Below are 13,429 nucleotides of genomic sequence, written 5' to 3' on the forward strand. Positions count from 1 at the left end.
AATTTTGCCATCCATTTTCTTATTCACCCCCACAATCAGAAATCTGTTGTTCATGTAAATCTGACATCTACAGAGCAGACATGTCCGGATTTAAAAGCCAAGTAATAGTTTTCCTCTGTGACACTCATCCTTATGTTGAAGATTTTAATGTTAATTTGGGTTTCATAGTACTGAATTCTACAGACCAAACCCACAGCTCCACAACAATCAAAATTTGTTTTTAATAATCTTATCCTAACAAAAACCTAACCTCACACATATATTTCACAAAGGGATTTTAAGTAGCAATAAAATACCCTGGAAAACACATAACAGTATATAGGCTCTTATATATTATTTCAACAATCCTAATATGATGGTATTATGTATCACTACCTGTACTTTCAGGATGAAAAAAACAGGATTAAGTGTTTACCAAATTTCCCAAGGTCAAAGAAGTAGAAAGTGGAAAAACCTCAGTTTAACCTATCTTCTGACTCCCCATAGATACCCTCAATCCTAGGAGAGAACATACTAAGCAATAAACAATAACGTGTTCAGTGTTAAGGAAATTCATCTGTTCCAGACTTAAGAATAAGGGGCAATGCCGGTAACAAAATCTAATTTAGACTCCTAGAATAAAAGCTTCTCATTCAAGCTCAGCCTATCTTTTTGACTCAAGGATGAGAGACAACGCTGGAACCAAAATCCAATTTGGATTCCTAGAATAAAAGCTTCTCACTCAAGCTCAGCCTATCTTTTTGGTTCTGGGCACAATGAGCTTGGCTTAATCTCAAACCTGATCATACTGGGACTTAAATTGGTTTTTTTTTAATTATCACCATGGAAACAAACCAAGATTTTTGCAAATGACCTCATGATTTTCATTACAATTGGCAGAAACTGAATAATTTACCTCTCTGCCCTTCAAATAAATCATTTTCCTGCCTATGTTATGAAATCTCAGTGACTCAATGAAAGATGCCCCCTTCCTTACACTTACTCCTTCCAAACAACCTAATTCATTCTTCAAAACCTAGCTCAAATGTCATCTCTTCTATAAGCCTTTCTTAACTTCCTCTAACAATTAGTCATTCTGCTGAGCTTACACAGCTCATAATGATTTGTTTACAAGTATCCATGTTGACTCCGACTATAGTGGACACTGTTATAATACCAACTACACAGATCTTCGTTCAAGACCGAAGGATTTGTTGTCCCAGCTGCTAAGAAGTACTACCGAAAGATAACCCTCAGTTGTCAGTCCTGTTCAGAACTGCCTCTGCTGAAGAGCTACCTTACCCAATGTCATATCCTCTTCCTAGGACTAGCCCATATGCAAAATCAGGCCTCTTCACTCCAACTAAGGGTAACTTTAAAGGCTCTTCCTGGCTTCACATTCTCCACAGGATTGGTTGAGTCCTTCATTAAGATCGTATCACAACTCAATTTCCTCTTCTCTCCCAACGTGCTGATCCTAAGAGCACTGTCTAATAAAACTCATGCAGGACTACCTCCAGTTCAGAGTCTGCTGCCCAGGGAGCTCACCTTCTGAAATCTCCAACTCTCCCCAATACACAATGAACTTGTCTGGGTAATGGACAGTATCATTTGTTTACTATCCCAGAACCTAACATAGGGTCTGAAACATACAGTTGACCTTTAAATAATGCAGTAGGTGTTCTAACTTTTGACTCCCCCAACTTAAGTACTTAATAACCCACTATTGACTGGAAGCCTTACCAATAACAAACAGTTGTTTAACACATATTTTGTATGTTATATGTATCATGTACTGCATTCTTTTTTTAAAATGTTTATTTGAGAGAGAGAGCTAAAGAGCACATGCGCACACACACAAAGGAGGGGCAGGGAAAGAGAGAATCCCAAGCAGACTCTGTGCTGCCAATGCAGAACCTGACTCAGGACTCAATCTTACGAACCGAACCGTGAGACCATGACCTGAGCCAAAATCAAGAGTCAGATGCTTAACTGACTCAGTCCCCCAGGCGCCCATACTTACTGCATTCTTATAGTAAAGTGAGCTAGGGAAAAGAAAATGTTAAAGTCATAAGAGAAAATACATTTACAGTACTCTCTCATATTTATTGAAATAATGCCACATGTAAGTGGACATGTGCAGTTAAAACGCTTGTTCAAGGGTAAACTGTACTCATTTTCTAAATTAATGACAATCACCACTTAAGTGTTTTTTATGTTGTGTTTTGTTTTTAAGAGAGAGAACACAAGAGGGGGAGGGGAAGAGAGAGGGAGATGAGGATCCAAAGCGGATTCTGCGCCAACAGACTGACAGTAGTGAGCCGGATGCAGGGCTCGAACTCACGAACCATGAGATCATGACCTGAGCTGAAGTCAGACTCTTAACCCACTGGGCCACCCAGGTGCCTCTAGTGTTTTTTAAGCACAGGCTGAATGATCAAGGTACTTTAGAAGTAACTTCTAACTTAAAATCATGTTTCATGAATTCTCACAACAAAAGAAAGCCATGGAAGGGAAGATTCTTGGTAGAATCTGTCATTTAATTAAGAGGTTGCAAAAAGGAAGCAATCACAAAAGGCTGGATACGACTGGCAGACAATTCTTTGTTTGACCTGTTATAAATATGGCATATTTCACATATACCTAAGTATGCATGTATATAGAAATGTTTGTGTGTGTATGTATACATTAGCTCAAACTAGCTGATAACATTTAAAACAGGGCTATGGCAGAAAAATAGATTTTGGGCCTCTCATAAAAAAACCTAATGATTAAGCAAACTAGAACTGTAATCATCCAATAATAGCCTGGAGTTTTAGTAGCAAATGTCCCCTTTGGTAAGAGCCATAGAATCTTTAATCTCCAATGTGCCACAATACCTACCCAACATCACTTATTTCCATCAGCTGCCTGGCCTCAACAGATTTTGAGTTTGTAACTTCTGATATAACCTGTGAAAGGACCCACACATTTAAAACTGGAAGATCAGGTAAGTGCCAAGAAGCACAAGTCGTCAAAATTAGGTCAGAATCTGAGGGCGCCTGGGTGGCGCAGTCGGTTAAGCGTCCGACTTCAGCCAGGTCACGATCTCGCGGTCTGTGAGTTCGAGCCCCGCGTCAGGCTCTGGGCTGATGGCTCAGAGCCTGGAGCCTGTTTCCGATTCTGTGTCTCCCTCTCTCTCTGCCCCTCCCCCGTTCATGCTCTGTCTCTCTCTGTCCCAAAAATAAATAAACGTTGAAAAAAAAAATTTTTTTTTTTAAATTAGGTCAGAATCTGAGCAGGAAATGTGAGGGAAAATTTGTGGGTATTTAGAATCTGAACTGGACCATAGGGAATTAGAAAGAGGGGAAATGAGCACCAGATAAATAAGGTACACAGGTTAAGAATGGGTATTTGTGTACCTATCTTATCTGGCCTTTTATTTTAATATCAAAGGCCAGCTTCCCTCATATGATAAGCATATAATATACTGATCAGCATAAACATATAATGTACTTATCAGTTCATTAGGTAGTGATGTAATTAACCTTAAATTACCCAACTAAAGGAATAAACCAGAGCACTCCACTACATACGTACCCAGAATATGGTATATCAAGAATAGGACACCACCAGAACATTTGGACAAAGTTACCCCTATGAGAGTTATTTCAAGGAAAAGATGCTTAATGAAAAAAGCAAACTGCAAAAAGATACACTTGGCAGCTTACGTACAATAGAAAAAACAATACACTGTTATTTATGGATATGTATATACATAGTCAAAGTAAAGAGGGAGACTAGAAAAAATACATTAAAGTGGTTGCCTCTAGAGAAAGGAAGGTAAATGAGACATGGGGCAGAAAATTTGGAGGACCCAAACTTTTCCATCATGTTTATTTCCTCTATTAAAGCAACAACAAAAGATCTAGATGACGTAGACAGATATCTGCACTAACTCTATTTTTCCATTAAAAAAATAAAAGTAAGGGGGTGCCCGGGTGGCTCATTGGTTAAGCGTCTGACTCTTGATTTCAGCTCATGTCATGATCCTAGGATCGTGGGATTAAGCCCTGTGTTGGGCTCTGAGCTGAGCGTGGAGCCTCCCTAGAAATTTCTCTTTCTCTCCCTTTCTCCCCTGCTTGCACCCTCTCTCAAAAAATAAACAAACAAATAAATAACGAATTATCTCACATAAACCTCCCAAGAATCCAAAGAGGTAGGTATTTTTATCCATATTTTACAGTGGTGAAATTGAGGCACAAGAAGTCACTTGCCAAGGACCACAAAGCTATTTTTGACTCCACAAAGCTACTTTTTTTATTTTGAGAGAGCATGCACACAAGGTGGGGGAGGGACTGAGAGAGGGGTGGGGGGGTGGGGGTGGAGAGAATCCCAAGCAGGCTCCGTGCTGCCATTGCAGAGCCCAACACAGGGCTCGATCTCACGGAACTGTGAGATCATGACCTGAGCAGAAACCAAGTGTCAGACGCTTAACCCACTAAGCCACCCAGGCGCCCCTCCACAAAGCTACTTTTGACTATTAGCTGTGCATACAGAGCCTAGAGCTCCTAGACAATGAACTAAAAGGAAAAATCACTTTGCATTCATTAAATAAAGAAGCTATAACCCCCAAATTTGGCAATTGTGATCTAGCACTATCAGGAGAAAGAGACACTTCTCTGGCAAACGTGAGATTTCTGGTCATCAGAAAGGTAATCACTCTTATGGATTGACAATTTATATCACCTAGATGAACTTTCCTCCAAAGATTAACTACTTCATGGATGGATTTATCTACACTCATTATGGGTTTTTTTTGGGTAAGACATATTTGGAAAGAAAAAATTAAAATGAAATAGTGCCATACAGAAAAAGACAATGCCCTTAAATTTACTTTGTTCTCTCTGTTACATCTTTTAATTAATAATTCAGACTGTCAGATACAAGAAAGAGGCAGCTTTAATAACAGACATCAGTGTCCAGTATTCCCCCACTGTCCCAAATAAAGCTTAATAACCTGACATATCTCCAACTTTTATGAGCTTTGTGAACTCTGGGCATGACAAAACTTAGTCGTCTTTCAGAAAAGTGGTGGACAGACCCTAAAACATGGTTACAACCCAGCAATTGCCAACTTTGAGTGGCATCTGAATGACTAAGCAAGCTTGCTGCTCTCTGACAACAGAAAGTTACACAACTGGGAAGTAATTTTTCCTTTCCCCTTCACTGAGTTCCTTTGTACCAAACTCAGTAAAGAGCAAAAACAATAAATAATTGTTAGATGAATGAACTAGTACTTCTCAGTTTATAAAGTACTTTTTCATTTATCCTCTCTTCTAATCTTCACAAAAATACTAGAATATTCTGGTGGGAATTATCATCCAGAGTTAAACTGAAAGGAAAAATGTTCACTTTTGCCTTGAATGGGAGAGGAAGGATGGAGAGTTAGCTAGAATTCCAGAAGTTGACGTAGTCTTAATCACCTAGTATCACATCCCAGCAAAACCATCTGCTATCTTCTTGTTTTACTGTATCCCTATGATCAATCCCAGATCAAGTCATTCCTTTTATTAGAACATTCGTTTTCTCCCCTAAAAACTATGTCCCCCCCCCTTTTTTTTTTTTTCTAAAAATTGCTGTTCAGGGGTCCCTGGCTGGTTCAGTCAGTAGAGCATGTGACTCTTGATCTCGGAGTTGTTAAGTTTGAGCCCCATGGTGGGTGTAGCAATTACTTAAAAAAAAGAAAATCTTAAAAAATTTTTTAAATAAAAATTGCCATTCAAGCCTCACCTACTTCACACTGTCCTAGATTAGACCCTTCAGACTCTTATCAGTATGAAAACATATCACCACCCCTCTCCCTTTCCAAACCTGATTACATAATTACAAACTAATACCTCCCAGCTGCTTTTAGTTATGCAATATATTTGTTGTCATACCTGCCACTTGAGTGTACGAGTTGTTTGCCGCTCTAGTAAAAAGCATCTGGATTTTGCTCAATATCTTCCATTAGTCTGTAAATTAATTAAAAAATAGTCTATATTATCTAATACAACTCCTTTCTTCACAGTGCTGAGCACCATTTTTCATCCTCTTAACATAACATTCATTTTATAAAGTAGTGAAGAGTACATTAGCTTTGGAGTGAGACAAATCTGTATTTAAAACTCTCTGCCACCTACTATCTTTGCAATTTTCTGTAAATCTAAAATTAATTCAAAATTTAAAGTTAAAAAAGGAATTTAAACCACCCTGCCACTTGCTACTGTGTAACTGTATTTGTCATAATATTCAATCTCTTAGACCTCAATTTCTACAATTTAACAATAGGGATTATCTGGCCTACACTAAAGGACAAAAAGGTCTCAAACTAGGTCTCAAAGGTAGAGTTTTTTTTTTTTTTTTAAGTAATCGCTACACCCAAAATGAGACTTGAACTTATAACCCCAAAAGACACGTGCTCCAGTGACTGAACCAGCCAGAGGCCCCAAAAGCAGGTTTTTCTTTAGCTTTTCAAAATATATTTTACAATATTCTTAAAGTGTAAATTAATTTCCCCTCCCTCTAAGCCTTGACTGCTCAATGCCTCGTTAAAAAACCACACATGGGGCGCCTGGGTGGCACAGTCGGTTGGGCGTCTGACTTCAGCCAGGTCACGATCTCGCGGTCCGTGAGTTCGAGCCCCGCGTCAGGCTCTGGGCTGATGGCTCAGAGCCTGGAGCCTGTTTCCGATTCTGTGTCTCTCTCTCTCTCTCTCTCTCTCTCTCTCTCTCTGCCCCTCCCCCGTTCATGCTCTGTCTCTCTCTGTCCCAAAAATAAATAAACGTTGAAAAAAAAAAAAAAAAACAAACCACACATAAAATGATTTCCCAATACTTCACTGTCGCCTACTGACCATTTAATACAACCATAAAATATCACTGTAAACAACAAAAACAAACACCCCCTCCACACACAACACACACACACAGAGGTCACTCTGATCACTCACTCTCTTCCACTCAACTCACATCCTTATCCTTAGTCTTATTCCCAACAGGACACCTTTAATCTACAAATCCATTCACCTATTTCTTCCTAAGAAGCTTAATCCACCAAGAAGGGTTAGGTGTGTAGATATCAGAAATCTGTGTCAAAGCAGCATGTGGAAGCAAGGTATGAAGCAATTATAACTGCAAAATGCATTCATGGAGGATGAACTGTTCCCTTCCTGAAAAAGTTCTAATTCACTCAGTTCTTTCTTCCTTTGATTAGTGGCTTTTAAGTATTTTTAGCTATGGAACCCAGTACATAAAACAGACATAAGGAGAAGCTGCTCTAGCTGAAGTAAAGAATAGGTACAGTAGAACCCTACCAGCTGAGCCCTCTCAAAGAAGCTTAGAGCTGTAGGAACCAGTGTGAAAAATCATTGTCCTTTCTAGATTAGTGGTTCTTTTTTTTTTAAATTTACATCCAAGTTAGTTAGCATATATCGCAATAATGATTTCAGGAGTAGAATTCAGTGATTCATCCCCCATGTGTAACACCCAGTGCTCATCCCAACAAGTGTCTTCCTTAATGCCCCTTGCCCATTTAGCCCATCCCCCACCCCACAACCCCTCCAGCCACCCTCAGTTTGTTCTCTGTACTTTAGAGTCTGTTTTGTCCTCCTCCCTGTTTTTATATTAATTTTGCTTCCCTTCCCTTATGTTCATCTGTTTTGTATCTTAAATTCCATATATGAGTGAAGTCATATGATATTTGTCTTTCTCTAATTTCACTTAGCATAATACACTCTAGTTCCATCCATGTTGTTGCAAATGTAGATTAATGGTTCTGAAAGTGAGGTCTGAAGGCCCCTAAAAGGCTCTGAGACCTCTTCGAGGATGTCCACGAAGTCAAAACTATTTTCATAATAATACTAAAACATTAACTTTCTTTTTTTAAACTGTACTAACCTCAGCACTGAGTTGCAAAACCAGTGATATATAAAACTGGTGGAACCGGGGCACCTGGGTGGCTCAGTCAGTTAAGCAGTTAAGCATCTCACTTCAGCTCAGGTCATGATCTTCTGGTTTGTGGTTTGAGCCCCACGTCAGGCTCTGTGCTGACAGCTCAGAGCCTGGAGCCTGCTTCAGATTCTGTGGGTCTCCCTCTCTCTGTGCCCCTCCCCTGCTTGTGCTCTGTCTCTCTCTCTCCACTCCCCCCTCAAAAATAAGTAAACATTGAAAAAAATATTTAAAACAAACCTGCTGTTTCGTGCTGGAACCTGAGCATGAATCAGGACAATGACCCAAGCTCTAAAATAGTCACTAAATTCTTCACTGCCACCCACTTACAGCACACACAAAAAATCCACTTTCACTTGAATGCCTTTGATGAAGCAGTAAAAACTGATTGTATTAATTCTTGATATTTCGGCACACATCTTTTTAAAAAATGTTTATTTATTTTGAGAAAGAGTGTGGGAATGAGTGAGGGAGGGGCGGAGAGAGATGGAGAGAGATAATCCAAGCAGGCTCCAGATCCCACAAATCTCAAGTTCATGACATGAGCCGAAATCAAGAGTCGGATTTTTTTCTCTTTTTTTTTAATGTTTATTTTTGAGAGAGAGAGCACGAGCAGGGAAGAGGCAGAGAGAGAGACACAGAATCTGAAGGAGGCTCCAGGCTCCTCTGTCAGCACAGAGCCCAACTCGGGGTTGGAACTCATGGACCGCAAGATCATGACCTAAAGATGAAGTCAGATGCTTAACCAACTGAGCCACCCAAGTGTCTCACATCTTTTTAATACTCCGTGATTATTCTTTGAGATGAAATGGGAAATACTCAAAAGCACTTCTTGTAAATGGAAACACAAGGGCTATCTCAAAGAAAAACACTTGTGTGATTACCTGAGTAGAAAGCTGAACCAGCTGATTTTTTCATGAAACACCATTTTTACTTCAGAGAATAAACGATAAACTATGGTTACTCAGACTTGAAACAAAAAATTAGAATTATGTCTACCACTATGAGCTTGCCAACTTCCCAATTCTTAAAAGACTTAGCTGATGAGATGGGTGGAAATGTTAACAACTGTATAATTAAATTTGTCAACATTTGGAAGAGGTACATAACCCAGTGAACCAATAATTTCTAAATGATCAATGTATGAAGTCATAAAATCATGCATGGTAAACATTCAAAGTACAAGACAGACCAATGAATTTTAATGTAACACTGTACAAAAGTTCAATAATATGGTTTCAGATTCCATATTGCAACAAATCTTTAGAAACGTGTTAAGTATAGTGTCAAAGGAAAATACCTACAATTACTTGAAAAGGTTATTAAAACATTCCTCCCTTTTCCACCCTTTTCTGTATGAGGCAGGATTTTCTTAACATACTTCAACCAAAACCACTTATCAATTATCTAATGCAAAAGATCTGCAAATCCAGTGGTCCTCTATTAAGCCTGACATCAAAGAGATTTACAAACATGTAAAACCCCACTCTTGGGGTTCATTTTTTAAATGAAATTGTTAACAAATGAGATTATTTAAGTCAATAAATCTTTAAAACTTTTAATTTCTATGGGGTACCTGGGTAACTCAGTCGATTATGCGTCCAACTTTGGCTCAGGTCATGATCTCACAGCTCAGGAGTTCAGGCCCAGTGTCAGGCTCTGTGCTGACAGCTCAGAACAAGGAGCCTGCTTCGGATTCTGTGTCTCCCTCTCCCTCTGCCCCTTCCCCGCTCACCCTGTCTCTCTGTCTCTTTGTCTCTCTCTCTCAAAAATAAATAAATATTAAAAAAAATTTTTTTTTAATTTTAATTTTCTAGTACAGTAAATAAGAGTAGATATAACCCATATAAACAAAGCCTCTCTGGAGTATTCAATAATTTTTAGAAGTATAAAGGAGTCCAAAGACCTCAAATTTTGAGAACTGCTGTACTAGAATATTCCTACACCCTCCTTCTAATTCATTTGCCAGATTCCAGTTTGGCATCTTCCAATTTACACTACTCCTCACCAGCTTAAACTCACTCAGTATCAGACTTAGGTAATTAGAGCTATATTTTAAGAAATAATTTTCATTTCTCTACTACAAAACTGCATTACACTGAATTAAGTACAAACTCTTCAATATGACAATTCAGTGTCAGTACAAAAGGGCAAGACTTCTGATCAATGCATATTCATATGACATCAAATGTATCAGTATCAGTAATATGAAAGATAATGGAATCCCACAGCATCACATTTAATCGCATCAATTCAACTACAAGCTCTTTTGCCCTCTTCCACAAAAAGAGAACTAGATATTGCTTTATTTACCCAATGGCCTATCCCCTTTCAAAAAGACCTTGATTTCTATCCCAGAGAAAGGGAGGCTACCACAGAAATAAAGGAAACTAAAGAAAGTTACTCTAGGACTCTCAGCTTTTCAGCTGCCTGATACCAGATTTTGACAATTTAAGGGGTTTTCAAGGACAGTTTGACAAAACGTAAGCATCTGTACAGCTGACTTTACAAGCATACACCAGGTAAGAGAAAGGTATGACTTTACTGAAATATTGGTAATGTATTCTCAAGAGCAGTGATCTCCCAATCCAGGCAATTGTGCTTCCCAGTGGACATCTAACAATGTTTAGAAACCTTCTTAATTGTTACAACTTGGGGAGGGGGTATTATGGATATCTAATGGGTAGAGGTGGGGAATGCTGCTAACTATCCACCAATACACAACACAGCTCCCAGACAAAAAGAATTATCTGGCCCAAAATTTCAACAGTGTTCAGGATGAAAAATCTTCTCTAGAGACATGTGATGCCAAATACTTAGGTTCAATTCCAAACCCAAAGAAATGCACTAAATTCTCAAAAACCGTTGTTTACATGCCTTGCCTCTAATATTTATATTGTTAAATTAATTTATTTCTAACCTTTCAACAAATTGCATAATTACAATGCTCTATGTAATACAATGTGCTCTCTATTGGAAATTAAACATCAGAACTACTATCCCTTACTTCCTAGGTTTATTGCTACAATAAAAATATCACAATATCACAAAAAAATACCCAATTTCTTCCAAGCCGTAAATTTGGTTCCCTAAAAGTTCTATTTGCTCTTAACTATCTATGAGCTAGTAGACATGAATGAAGTCAGATACCAAAGTACCATGTAACATACAAACAGTATGGGTCGTCTTATCTAGGCCCCATATTTCAGGAGCACACATATACTCAGTCTTTTTATAGACTATTTTTAGGTTTAACTGCTCCATATTTGTTTATCCCTTCAAGGAAAAACTACTTGGCCTACTATGTGCCAAGCAACTTGAATACAAAGACAAAAATATTTACCACAGTCTAAGATAAACAGCTAAAATACAAAATGATTTGTGCTATAAATAGAAGTATCAAATAAGTGTTAGGGAAGCTTACAGGAGACAGAATGCCAGGAAAGGCTTCCCAGAAGAGGGTGACGCTTGAACTGAGAAAATGTCACAGAAAATACACGGTTCACATCTCAGTGTTTAAACTACTACTCCTCTGCTCTTATCCACTAGTTTTGTTTTTGCTTCGTCATCTAAACAAGAGCAAAGTGATGATCTGACCAATGTAAATAGACCAAAGTGGCAACTTTCAATTCAATTTCATCCAATCTTAATGAAGAGTCAAAAAATAATTCTATCAAAGTATTTCCCAGTACCTCCAATTTGTCCACGTTGTTTTTTTTTTTTTTTTTGATATCCTAACTTCTTCCTCCAAGTAAACATACCATCTGTCACCCAGTTAACCAGCACTTTTCTGAATTTATAAGACTGTCAGAGATCATGATCACTGCTCTTTTCTTCCAGTTAGTTTCCTCTTCCGAACACAGTTTCATTTTCTCATCTTACTCTACTACAATACTTTGAATTCTGTACCAGAAAGGAACCAAGAGTTCCGAGGTACCAGAACTACAAAATAACTGCTGCCTCTCTTTCTAAGCCTTGTCTATATTTCTTGCTTTCTATTCCAATGCTTCTGTGAGTTACTAACTGGACTCTCTTCTGAGTCCCCAGCAGCTGATACAAATAAAAATTTCAGATTTGAAACAGGAAGCTAGCCAAAGACATGTATGTAGTCTTATCGATTCGCTTCCAATATGTTACATCATTGGCATTCTTTAACCAACTTTTGAGTTCTCATAGTTTAGGTTAGGGTACCGCATATGAAGCTTCTGCCTTACTATGAACAGACCTGGTAGCAACCAGAACGGAAACGCTACTGAAGACTGCTGCCAACTACCGAATGCCCCCCCACCCCTGCCGCCAATAATGGGAGGCTGGAACACCCAAGGAGGGTGATACACGAGAATATTTTCTAGACTGAGTCAGATCTGGTATTCACTAATCCCGTCCCTTCTCTGGGCCTCAGTTTCTCCATCTATAAAACTTGCTAGTGACGTACCGTAGGAGGACTGGCTTAATTTCTAAGGTCCTTCCGGCTACAGTAATCCAGATATCCCATCTTTCTCATCTAGTTTTACAAAGAACACGTGGGAGGGCAAAAAAATAACCTTTTACTCCACTAAACCGACCTTAATTCTCAGATATTGTTTTAAAAAGCTAACAAACTCCTGACGCACCCACCCTAAACCTCGGGCAAACCTTGGCAAGCCGTGAAGTAGCCAAGACAAATTGAAGCCCATCCCACACTACGGTCAAGAAAGTGCTGGGGAGACCCTAGTCAAGGAGTTAAGACGCGGCCCCCGCAAAGGGCCCGCCCACCTAATCACAGCCAGGCAAATGAATGAGTACCACCAGATACACGGACGCTCCTCCAGCGCAGGCTGCAACTGGAGACCCCGGGGCCCATACTCCACCGATATCGATTCCCTCCCAGCGCCTGAGGAGCCCGGCCTTGGGGCCGCAGGGTCGCGGGCCCCGCCCCCTCCCTCAGGGCAGTAGGTGCGCGCCGGGGCGCGAGACTTCGGCGAGGAGGCCTGGGACGCCCCGCGCACCCGCCCGCCCTGAGGAGAGGAGGAGCCTGTCGGTCCCGGGCCGCCACCGCCCCGGCTCCCGACTTACCGCGGTGCGGTGGGGGAAGGGAGGTGTCAGGAGTGAAGGCCTAGGCCCGTCCACCACCCGCCGCTCAGAGAGCAGCGCGCGGCCGCCACGAAACCGTCGCCGCCGCTACCACCACCGCCACCGACCGCCGCTTCGGGCGCAGCGCGCAGAGGGCCCGACTGCGTCACACGCCGCCCGCCGTCAGAGGCTCGCTCCCGACGCTCCGCCCTCGCTGTCTGAGCATTGGCAGAAGCCGCCGCCACTCTAGGCCCGCCCTGTTATTCATTGGGCAACGAGTCTTTTGAAACCGAACGTGAGGGCGGTCTTCGGGAGAAAAGGAGAGGGGGAAGAGGAGGGACAGAGGAGTTACGGGGAGGAGCGGGGAGGGGCGATGGGAGGGACATGGAGTCCCGCCCCTCTCTGCCGAGATTGGCTGGAGGAGTCGT

General features: G+C 40.6%; 1 protein-coding gene across 10 annotated transcripts in view; it reads right to left on the reverse strand.

Annotated features, from left to right (window-relative positions):
- The window catches only part of NUP98 (nucleoporin 98 and 96 precursor), a 116,666-nt gene extending 103,367 nt beyond the window's left edge, over positions 1–13,299 (reverse strand). For 4 of the 10 annotated variants that reach the window (XM_045484200.1, XM_045484196.1, XM_045484199.1 and 1 more), the window contains exon 1: positions 13,005–13,299. The gene's annotated coding sequence lies outside the window, so the exon portion shown is untranslated. Of the gene's footprint in view, positions 1–5,900; positions 5,976–13,004 lie in introns of all 10 variants that reach the window. The other 6 variants (XM_045484201.1, XM_045484195.1, XM_045484204.1 and 3 more) reach the window with 5 other exon arrangements.
- Positions 13,300–13,429: the final 130 nt, after the last annotated feature.

Source organism: Leopardus geoffroyi, chromosome D1 (genome assembly GCF_018350155.1).
Source record: "Leopardus geoffroyi isolate Oge1 chromosome D1, O.geoffroyi_Oge1_pat1.0, whole genome shotgun sequence".
Classification (NCBI taxonomy): Eukaryota; Metazoa; Chordata; class Mammalia; order Carnivora; family Felidae; genus Leopardus; species Leopardus geoffroyi.